The sequence below is a fragment of the Anopheles coustani genome, chromosome 2 (assembly GCF_943734705.1).
Source record: "Anopheles coustani chromosome 2, idAnoCousDA_361_x.2, whole genome shotgun sequence".
Classification (NCBI taxonomy): domain Eukaryota; kingdom Metazoa; phylum Arthropoda; class Insecta; order Diptera; family Culicidae; genus Anopheles; species Anopheles coustani.
In genome coordinates, this window is record NC_071289.1 from 13,351,530 (window position 1) to 13,361,883 (window position 10,354).

Consider the following 10,354-nt stretch of genomic DNA (forward strand, 5'->3'; position numbering starts at 1 on the left):
CAGTTGTTTTCGATTTGGTGCCCCACTAGCACGGTCCATCCTCCACGACTGCAGCTCGGTCGTGTGCATTTGCGTCTGTGGCAGCAGCTTTCCAGAGGCACCTTGGATGTTGTTGCGCCTGCCGCTTTGCCACCGTCAGCACAATCAACTCCGACATCCTTGCCGTCGTAAACTAACAGTTCTTACCACCTTTGGCAGCAGCTCGACGACGCGTTTGTTTTCGCTAAAGCAAGAAAGGTCACCGCAAGTGTAGTGGCAAGTGAATCTACAAACATTGTCCATCGTGGTGAAAGCGTGGAGGAACGAACGCAAGCAGCAGCAGTGAGTCTCCTTGTTGGTGAATGTTTTCCATTCTTCTGTGAAAGCCTGTGACCTGTGATGCGAATGAGTTTATGTTCTGAGCAACCTTCCTCGAGCAGACGTGTGCTTGTCCAGCGAAAGTATTCCTTTTGATCAGGATCCGGGTCAGTATTGTGGCTGCGGCGAGTTATAGAAGGACCCGGAGAAAGCTGCAAGCGCATCATATTATCACCAGCATCGTCATCCTGCAGGAAGAGCAGGAGCAACAGGAGCAGCTGCAGCAATGGCTTTCAACGAGGTAAGTGACGCTACTCCGTTGGACCTATTAATCTGGCTTTGTATACCAATTTTAGCACACACACAAACGTACAGAAACATGGGATAAATCCCCTAGCGTCTACACTCCACGACGGTGGACAAGAATTCCCACCAAAGGGAAGGCACGGGCTGGCCTAATTGCGGATTAGACTGCAGATGAAAGTTGCAGGCTATCGGGTTGTCTCGAAGGACCTTGACCGGGAAGCATGACCGGCACGATGCGGTTAAAATGCAAGAGGAGAGCAATTCGAAGCGAGACAAATGATACCTAAAAACGACTAACTCGTTGACTCGGAGAAAAAGTTTACTTTTCCAAACAAAAATCTCCGCATCCCATTTGCGTTCGCACGTTCGGATCGGATGACCGTAAGCAGCTCGGCGGCTGCAAATCCATTACCAGCTGAGAAGGAAAGTGCTTACGTCACACGTCGAGGCGACGAAGAATAAGATATCTTGAACCTTTTGTCGCGCCCTCAGCATGGCGTCATCAATGATCGATCGGTAGCTCGGATAAGGATGGTTTTTATAGCGACCATCTTTGTTCTGTACGTCGTGCAAGACGAGAAACGGTTTTATGACTAGGTTCTCCATTCACCGTTAGCGTTTTGACACATTCCATCCTTGTGTGATGATGTGCGGAGTGAAAAAGTCATGTGCTAAAATTAGCGGATTTGTTCCACGACACAAGCAGGTGCAAAATCGCGTTGGACATAACTTTGGAAAAGTCGGGCAACAGCGAGGAAAATTCGGAATGATGATTCGCAGTAGGCGAATGTGGTTACCGAAGTTGAAGATGAGCTAAATCTGTATCAATTCAAGGCAGGCCAAAGGAAAGTGTGCATTATCTCAGTTGGGAAAAATGATGAAAATTTTCTGCCGGTTGCCTTAGGATCCTTTTCAAATGGTGAACCGAAAATCGTACCTATTGCACAATGTCTGGAAAGAAAGCGATAATCTTTCCCATGCGGATTAGCGTTAAAGATAAGTTTAACTAACGGAGGATTCAGGCTTTCGCGTTACGGCGAACTCTGTTTACCCACCCTGTCTAGGATGAATGAATCATACATTCCACGGCCAACGAACAGCGGCCTTTGCTTCCATGTGCAAGTCATTGCGAGGTTAATATCGCTGTTCGTTCGGTTCATAGCAAATATTGCGTTTCGTTTGTGCGCCGCTGGATAAGCCCCGGGGTCCGCGAACTTGATAAGAAATCGTTGCCGTATGCTTCGACATTTGAGCTCACCTAATTTGCGTCTATTTATGGTTTCACTTATCTTCGCAATTGAAATCAGTCGCGAGTGGCGATAAAGTGTAACCGGAATCGGAAGTAATGCTATAAGTAATTGTACCTCGTTTGCACCCCCGAATCGAAATACTACTGATAAGGCGACGAATTTGTGCTTCGATGCAGCCAGCAGGAATCGGGGTTTGTCACTATTGAAAGTGAATGCTAAAAGCTAGTTTAGTTGGTGGCAAACATTTCGACCAAAATATTGCACCACCAGCTCCACATGGTCGTTCTTGTTACGCGGCCCGGAACGCGAATCCCAATTTATTAGTGCGTCCGTTCACGGCTAACGCCACCACCGCCCGTTCACCGGATGTCCACACATCGCGCGCTTGCCGGTGAGCGGGCGCTCTAACGAACTATTTTCCATGTGATCTTGAGTAAATGGTTTCACTCGATTGCGCTGCGGCTCTCACCCTCATGTCTCCTCCACACCCGTTCGATCCCCCTCGAATATACAATTGGATTGTCTGGCGTCGAATTTTGGGTTTGGTTGGGAAATCTATTCCCCGATCGTTGCACACCACGATGCAAAATACGTTCTTCGTTTCCCACCTCTTTCAACACACGATATGATGGTGAAGTGCATCTGTGGCAACGAGTGCACACCATGCAAAAGGGGTCTGCGCTACCGGTTGTTGGGAGCACGGGACTGTTCCGAAATCATGGCGTCGTCGTAAATGAAAATAAAAGTAAGAGGAAATCCAGTGCCAGTGAATGCACCGGGGACGGTGGCATCGATGCAGCACAACACAATGGACCACGAACCACTCACATACACACTCGAACGGGGGCTGCAACAGGTCTTGCTCTTAGGCCAAGTGATCCTCCGGTAGCAAATTGATCGCGTGCTGCTTATGCACGACGGGCCACGCATGGGGCACTGCTACCCGTTTTCCCCACAACATACAATTCTTGCGCGTAGCGCTGTTGCTGATAATGATAATGAGGTTCCCGGTTAACGTTTTCTCCTTTGTCTAGCAGGTCGCAAAGGTGTGTAGTGGAACCATTTGCGCCACATGCACGCGCGAGCTAATATCCCTCGGAATATCGAGTAAAATCCACCTCGGCAAGGGAACGGAACTTGTTTTCTTCTCTTTCGCTTGCATGAACTTTCGCCGCTCCGACATGTGCTGCATTGTGTGCAGTTTACATACATTATTGCATGCTCTATCTGCAACGGAGAAGTTGTCTGAGATAAAATGCGCCACGAGGGAAACTGAGGGCTCATGTTATTCTGGACGATTTGATGAATCGTATCCCCTGGACGAAATCTTGTAAACATTCATTCTAGTTTCATGGTGAGCTCATGGGTTGAGACATACTACTTGACGCTTATTGATTTAATGATCACTTCGTTATCGTTTCCCATCGCTACGCGTTCCGAAAAATGGTTCCCCTAAGCCCCCTTCGACTTGCAACGAGCTTAATCTGGTTCACATGAAATTAACTAATCTTGTTTGGGTAAATGATCAGGTTAAACAAGACCCACATTGCAGTTCGATTGATTGATCGTTCGAAGGATCGCGGTCAGCAAGAGTATCGAGTAGTGTTTGCCGAAGCACACACCACCGCCACAGCATAGATAAACATTTTAATCATATATGGGCACGCGGGACGTGTAATCCTCGCGATTCGGGCTAAAGTGTATGCCACTCGAGTGTGCCTTCCCGTCCCAAACACCGGAGCGTCTTCTGCCTCTCCTGTGTGCCGGTAGCAACAGAGCTCTGCCATCCTTCGCGTCCATTAGTTCACTTGCCTTCGGCCGGCGCGTTTTTAATTGGAATCTGAAGGGTCTCAGTGTGGACGTGCATGGAGGATGGCAACGTTGTAGGACGCTCGGACGCGGTTTGGCTCCGAAGGCAATGTTTTCAATCCAGCACTTATTACCCTAATCCGCCGTAGATGGTTTGATGGAATGGTTCAGTGCTCGTCGTTTTCCTCACCTCCCCGTCGCTGCCGGCGTTCGTGTGGTCTACGATTGATCGGCCTCCAGTAATGGTCCCGAGTCCGCCGAGTAAAGATTTGAGTGCTGATCGCTTCGACGAAATCGTTTAGTAGTTCAGATTTCATTTGTTTTGGGACACCTTAAGTATAAGGGATGCTCGAAGCCTGGACGATGATATGGGTATTGTGTTTTTACCCATATTTTTAATGAACAAGTACTCTTCCAAGCGGTATGTTGTTGTTTAAAAGGTAGCAAAGTATTTGATTAAAACCAATTGTTGGATTTTATCCGTGTTTGATGAACGAATTTTAAATGACGCCTCAATGTAACTCTTTTTAACGCAAAGGAAAAGTGCCTTTTCATAAATTATCGTCTTTTCTAGTTAAATGGATTCATATCATTGAAATGGAAGCCATTTCTCGAAAACAGCTGTTTGCTTCTTTTAACATGAACCATCTTTCAGTAATTGTTAAACGCCTATACTTGAGGCGAGCGAGAAACAGAAGAACCAATATGATAATCATCGCATTATCATTAATTGAGCAGTAAAAGTAGGTTAACTCTTGGCATGTGCGCCTCGCATCCATCCAACCTGTTGTGCGGACCAATGCCGACTTTCCATCCGGTCGACGAGGGGAAGAGCCCATTATCGAAAACTCGTCCAATTGCGAGAACGCACGACGACGACGCGTCCGCGGTTCTGGGCTCGGCGAACACACACCAGCGTGTCCGCGAACCACGTCCGCCCAGTCGCAAGATCAAGATCAAACGGGAGATCGCAGGCCCGGTCCCCGGTCGTGGCTTCCCTCCCCGGTTCCGTTGACTTACTTATTGTGACAGGTCGGAATGCGGTGGAACTCTTCCTTTGGAACGTGTGTGCGTGTGTGTTGGTGCAACCTCACGACACGCACCCCGCCGTTCCCGAAGGACCGGTCTTCTGACACAAATACAGCACTGCCAGTGGGTCCGGGGCACCTGAAACTGTTCGTCCCGGTTGGGCCGCGCCAATGGATTGGATGCTGCCTGGGCAAATTTCTCCCGCACAAAGTGTCCCACGGGAGCCGGGAGCTTTCGGGGGGTAAAAGAATACTCCAATCCCGCGATCTTGCCTTTCTCGCTCGTCATTCAGCGAAAACACACCTGCACGAGGCACAGTGGGATTTGATTAGTATCTCTATTATTGATTGTTGTCTGGTCTTTTGCTTTTCGTCGTTTAGAAACATTTCAGTCAACGTACGACTATGGGTTTTATACAATAAAAAATTTGCGTATTTTCTTTTCTGTTGACCATCCTTTTAAACTCAAATCTTCCACTATAAATGTTTATATGACATACAAACTTGTAGGTCAATAAATCCGTGAAATTAGTGTATTTTACAATAGCCTTTTTCCACATACATAGAATATTCCACGATCTACTTTATGTAGACTTAACCGAGTCAAGCTTTACTACGGATATAATTTTGTAATATCATAACTGAATGTTCAAATATTACGATACCGGACGGTAACCTAGTTCATCGTATATGGGAAGCGAATGTAAAACCTCTCACTTTACTTTGTGCCTTTTCCATCATTGGATAGTAGTTTGCTTATTTTAAAAACACGTATCGAAAAATCAAAACGACTAATAATAAGTTATATTTAATGTTTTTGCCATCTTCTATTCAATGAGATTGTGTGCTAAAACGATTTCGAGATAAGATTCCACAAATATAAAAATAAAGTTGCCCTCCCTTTGGCTCTGTTCCGGCTCACTGTGCAGCGCGGGTTCCATCGCGCTTTGAACTGTTTAGGCGTCATCGACTTCCTCAGCAGGCGCCTCCACTCGTCTCCTCCCTTCCCCTCTCGTCATCAATGATGGCCAATGGGTTTGGCCTGTGCCGGGCAGAGCTTACCGGCTCACGCAGACTCAGCTGCGCTTTCAGTATCTTGCTCCCATCGGCGGTACGCGGTCGTGTGCAGTTTTGCGCAGCGTCAGTCCATTCCCGTCGAAACCGTTTTTTTTTGCTTTCTCGCGCCCGTTCTCTGTGGCTGTGTGTTTTCTTTTGTTGCTTCGTTCCCCTGCTAAGGGGTGGTATTTCCGTTCCGTGGTTGCGGTTGGGAAGGAAAATCGCGATCCAAAACGGAACTGGTTCGATGTGTACCACCTTCGGCGCACTCGGCGAGAGATACCGGAAAAATATCGGGCCAGTGGGTTAAAACCTGCTCAATCAAGTAACTGTGAAAAATTCGTCACCGGATTCGATCGAGTTTTGGACTCGTCGACTACTGATCCCCCGTTCCGATGGCGACAATTCGCGGTGCGCTTGATTTATAGCACGACGCCAAATGTGCGTCGCAGTGGCCGGGAAACAGGGCCAGCCGAGGCTCGTCACCTTTTTGCTTATGAAGTGGGGCGGTTCAGTTCACGTTGATTAAATGATATTTTCCCTAACACGGCCCTATCTTGCGTTTTTGTCGAATGAAAGTGGTGTTTGTGGTGGTGTACGGGAGGGAGACGGGAAAAGTTATCTTCATTGTGGTGATAGAATTTATTGAGCCATCGCGGTCGTCACTCCCCGCTGTGCACATTTTAGTTCGCGATGTGAGTCACACTTGGCACATCGTTCCGATTATCGGTTCCCTGCCGGGTGCGTGTGTTCCAGCTGTGGTCACATTGTTAGTTCCTTGTCACCGTTGTGAAGAACAGGTGAAGGTGCTGAGAAAAAGGTGTTAATTATCTTCGTTCTGGTGTAGTTTGTCGGGGGACAGAGGTTCCTCTAAATCTTACGTGCCAAATAAGAGTTGTGCTGTGGTGTCCAATTGTATGGTTAGTTTTTACCCGGCGTTTGTTCCATACCATGGTGTACTCAAGCCGTGACAACGGTGCCAACAACTACTCCATATCGACATCCTTCCTGGCCAGCGCATCGTATGATCCGGTGACAACGCCACCGACAGCGGCGACCACAACAACAGCCCCCGATACCGACATGACGTCACGCACGATGACGATGGTCGACGAAACGATCGTGCACGATTGGCAGATAAGCTCGCCGATAAACGGTGCTGGCGAAGGCTACGGCCATCGGCTCCCCGTTTCCGCCCCGTCGACGCCCTCGCCGCGGCCACATTCCGGCTCCTGGTCCACGGCCAGTGGCATCGAATCGGCAACGGAAGAGTTCACCGTTAACCAGCACTACCAGCATCATCATCAGCAGGAAAAACAGGTATCGAATTGCTTGGGGATTCCTTTGGTTTTTTCTGCCTTTCATTCGTTCCTGTTCGTTCGGGGCCGGATTTGCTGGCGTTTCTGCTGCTGCCGCCGGTGCCTTTGCCGTTGGCCTAAATGTGGGGAAACGAAAGAACCATTCGGCGGTCCGAAAACGAGTGCAGCACAAACGGCTTTCCAAACGCCAAAATAAAAGCCCATTGCTGGGAATTTTGGGGAGAAATGGCCGTCGAAAGTATGTCGGGTTTTAGAGATTTTGTTTTTGTTTTGGCTTCACGCTCTCTTTTTCTTGTTCTTTTTTTTCTTTGCTATTCGTATTGTTAACATTTTTTTTTAGTTTTTTAACAAATTTTCTAGTTTGCTAGTAGTAAACATGTTGTCGCCAAATGAATTAGAAGAGCCACTTCAAATGATTCTTTCAAACTCATTTATGAATATCAAAACACCTTGTCTGGAGACTGTTAATAAGTCACTGGTAATTATCACAAAACATCCTAGAGTTGGATTTATCGCTGTCTGTAAGAAAATTCTGTGTTCTCATCGATTACTTTCTTGATTTCGTTGGATTCCTGTTTATTCCTGTTTTCTAAATTGGATGAATTGTTTCATTAATCATACTAGCGATGTTAAAAGCCTTTTGATATGTTAGTAAGTGTTTGATTTTTTTAAATAAATTTGTTTTGTTTAGTAATTGTCAACAACTACAGTAAGGTGCTAATGATTTTGCATTATTATGCTAATCATTCAGCTTTTTATCCATTTCTCAGGCTTTTTCATTATTGAATAAATCTTTGGATTATCAAAAAAAAAAAATGATTATGTTAAGATTTGTGAGCGTTGTACTGTAACTTTCAAATATCTCAATATAACCTACCATCGTGTTACTAGAATCTTTAGCTTAAGAAATTTATAATTGTCCACAAATTGTTCCTATTAGCGATCCCCAAAACGGTTCTCTTTAATTTCTCTCATCTATTTAATGCCTCCCTTTAACGATTCTGCCACGTTTTGACTTATCATCAATCATTAGGCTGCCGATACACGCTTGTCTGTTCTACCACGAGGCCCGGATCGGGAAGATCATTAAATCTGTGTTTTTGGCGGCGAAAGCGGGAAACGAAACACACCTGATGTGTTTCCCGTGCGTGTGTTTTTGTTTTTCGGGAGAGTTGAGTGGTGATGATAAGAAGGTGGAGCAGAAGGAGGTGGAATGGCAGGGGGTGGGAAGGGGTATTCCCATCCGCCCTCTGTACAGTTATATGAGGCAGCAGGCGTAAGAGAGGAAGAAAAACTCTGGGACCAATGAATCGTGAAGAGCGGCGTCAGCGAAAAAGACGTGCTGGGGAGGATTTTCTTCTTCCATCCGAAAACGAACCGGATTCTCCTCGGTGCCACAGCGACGCGGCCAACGTGGAGAGGAGGAGTCCGCTTTGAGAGCTTTCATCTTGACGATCCCTCGCCATATCCACCATCTGCCGGTTGCGAGGCGCAGGTTGCTTTTTTTTTTGTTCCGCACGGTAATAGGTTGTCTTGGCGTGGAATGCAGCATTCCCGGGTGGAGGGTGCTTGAAATTAGCTGAAGAATTGTTCCGAGCCCTGCTCGAGCCAAAGCCCGTCCGTTGCTGCACTTGTTTCGAAGTTCTTGCTGGTTTCAGTATTTTCCCTTCCCAATCCTTCAACTTTGTTGCCTCCGCTTGAGGGTTTGGCTTGAGCTCGGTTTTCCATGACAGGCCACTCCGGCGAGATGGTTGGAATTTGTTTGTCGTTTTGTCAAACGTCGCACACCACATCCGAGGTGGAACTAACGCTCGAGGGAGAAAGCTAATGCGAAAAAATAGGAAAACAAAACGAACGGACAGAAAATTCGATCACCTCAATGACGCCTGGCTTGGGTCTGCGTTGCTCTGCCGGTGGTGGGAAAATTGGAGAGAAAATGTAAAACGCGACCGGCGGCCGGGTTGGGAAATGCTTATGCACGGTCAGTTAGTTCCGTTTGCTGTAAAACAAAAGCTGCTTCCGCATTGAAGATTGACTGAGACTGCGACTAAAGCGACCGGGAGAGGGCGAGCGCAGTAAACGGCGAAGATGTAACAGGCGGGCTATAAATGAAATATTGTAAGTAAGTGGATCTGGTTGGTGTGTGTGTGTGTGTGTGCCTTTTTACTTCCCATTTTGAACGATAGTTAAAACTTAATCCTTCAAGGGGATAAAAATGTGTTCATTTTGTGAACTCCTTTGGTGCAGAGAGGAATTTGGCTGTGAATGTTGAGATGGAACAAAAAATCATTCCTTTTCTATACCCCGACGTAACATATCCGTTGGCATGAGGAGTTAGACGATGAGGGAACAGTGTTCTATTTTTCCTTTTTTGAGTGATGTTTGCGCCCGAACATAGACTAGTTCATTAAGCTCGAAAGCATGGGCGGCAGCAGGGGGAGGAGGCTTCATTGTGACGGTGGAAAAGCTGCACTGAGAAAAATGGTCGTTTTTTCTTCTTCTTTTTTTCGTCGTTATTTAGTACGAGAGCTTGTACGATTTTTCCCATTTACTTTTACTTCACTCAACGGCCGGGCCCGGGGTGGCGTTTGGTGTCGGTGGTGGCCACCAGTTTAACGACCCAAAAGCTGGAAGATTATTTCCTCTTCATTAACGGGCTTTCTTTCCTAGTTCGGGTATTGCAGCGACCGAACTCTGCCGCGCGCGTTTCGGGGCTAGGAAAATAGTTCCGACCGGCTTCGGAAAAACAAACCCCACCATCGCAATCGAATGAAGCGTTTGGCACACTTTTTTTTCGTTTTTTCTTTGCGTTGGCGTGGTTGGAAGTGTTTGCTTTCAAATCCGGGAAAACGTCGCGTGGGTAACGAGGTGTTTCCTCCCGATGTTCTTGGAATTGAGGAAGCGGAAAAACATGCCACGGAAGTGTCGTAAACTATGCTTTGATGATGAAGATGAACTTGTTGGTAAAATATAACCCTCACCCTGCTTAGTTTTGTTGTTATTTGTTTCATGTTGATCGGGAACTATTTTCCTGGATGGATTTTCTACTAAAAAGGGAGGAGAAAATTCAATTTGTTAGTGACACACATTGCAAATTGCGTTAGAACAATTCCAGCAACATAAAAAAAAGCTAGCATTGAAATGTGTTACATCGGATAGAAAGCGCTCTTTTTCGTGTCACATCATTCCAGCCCTTCACTTCCAACCAGCCAGTGATCGTCGCAACTGTAATTGAAATGAACATTTTCGCAATTTCGACCAGTATCCCACGTTGTAGTGTGTGTAGATT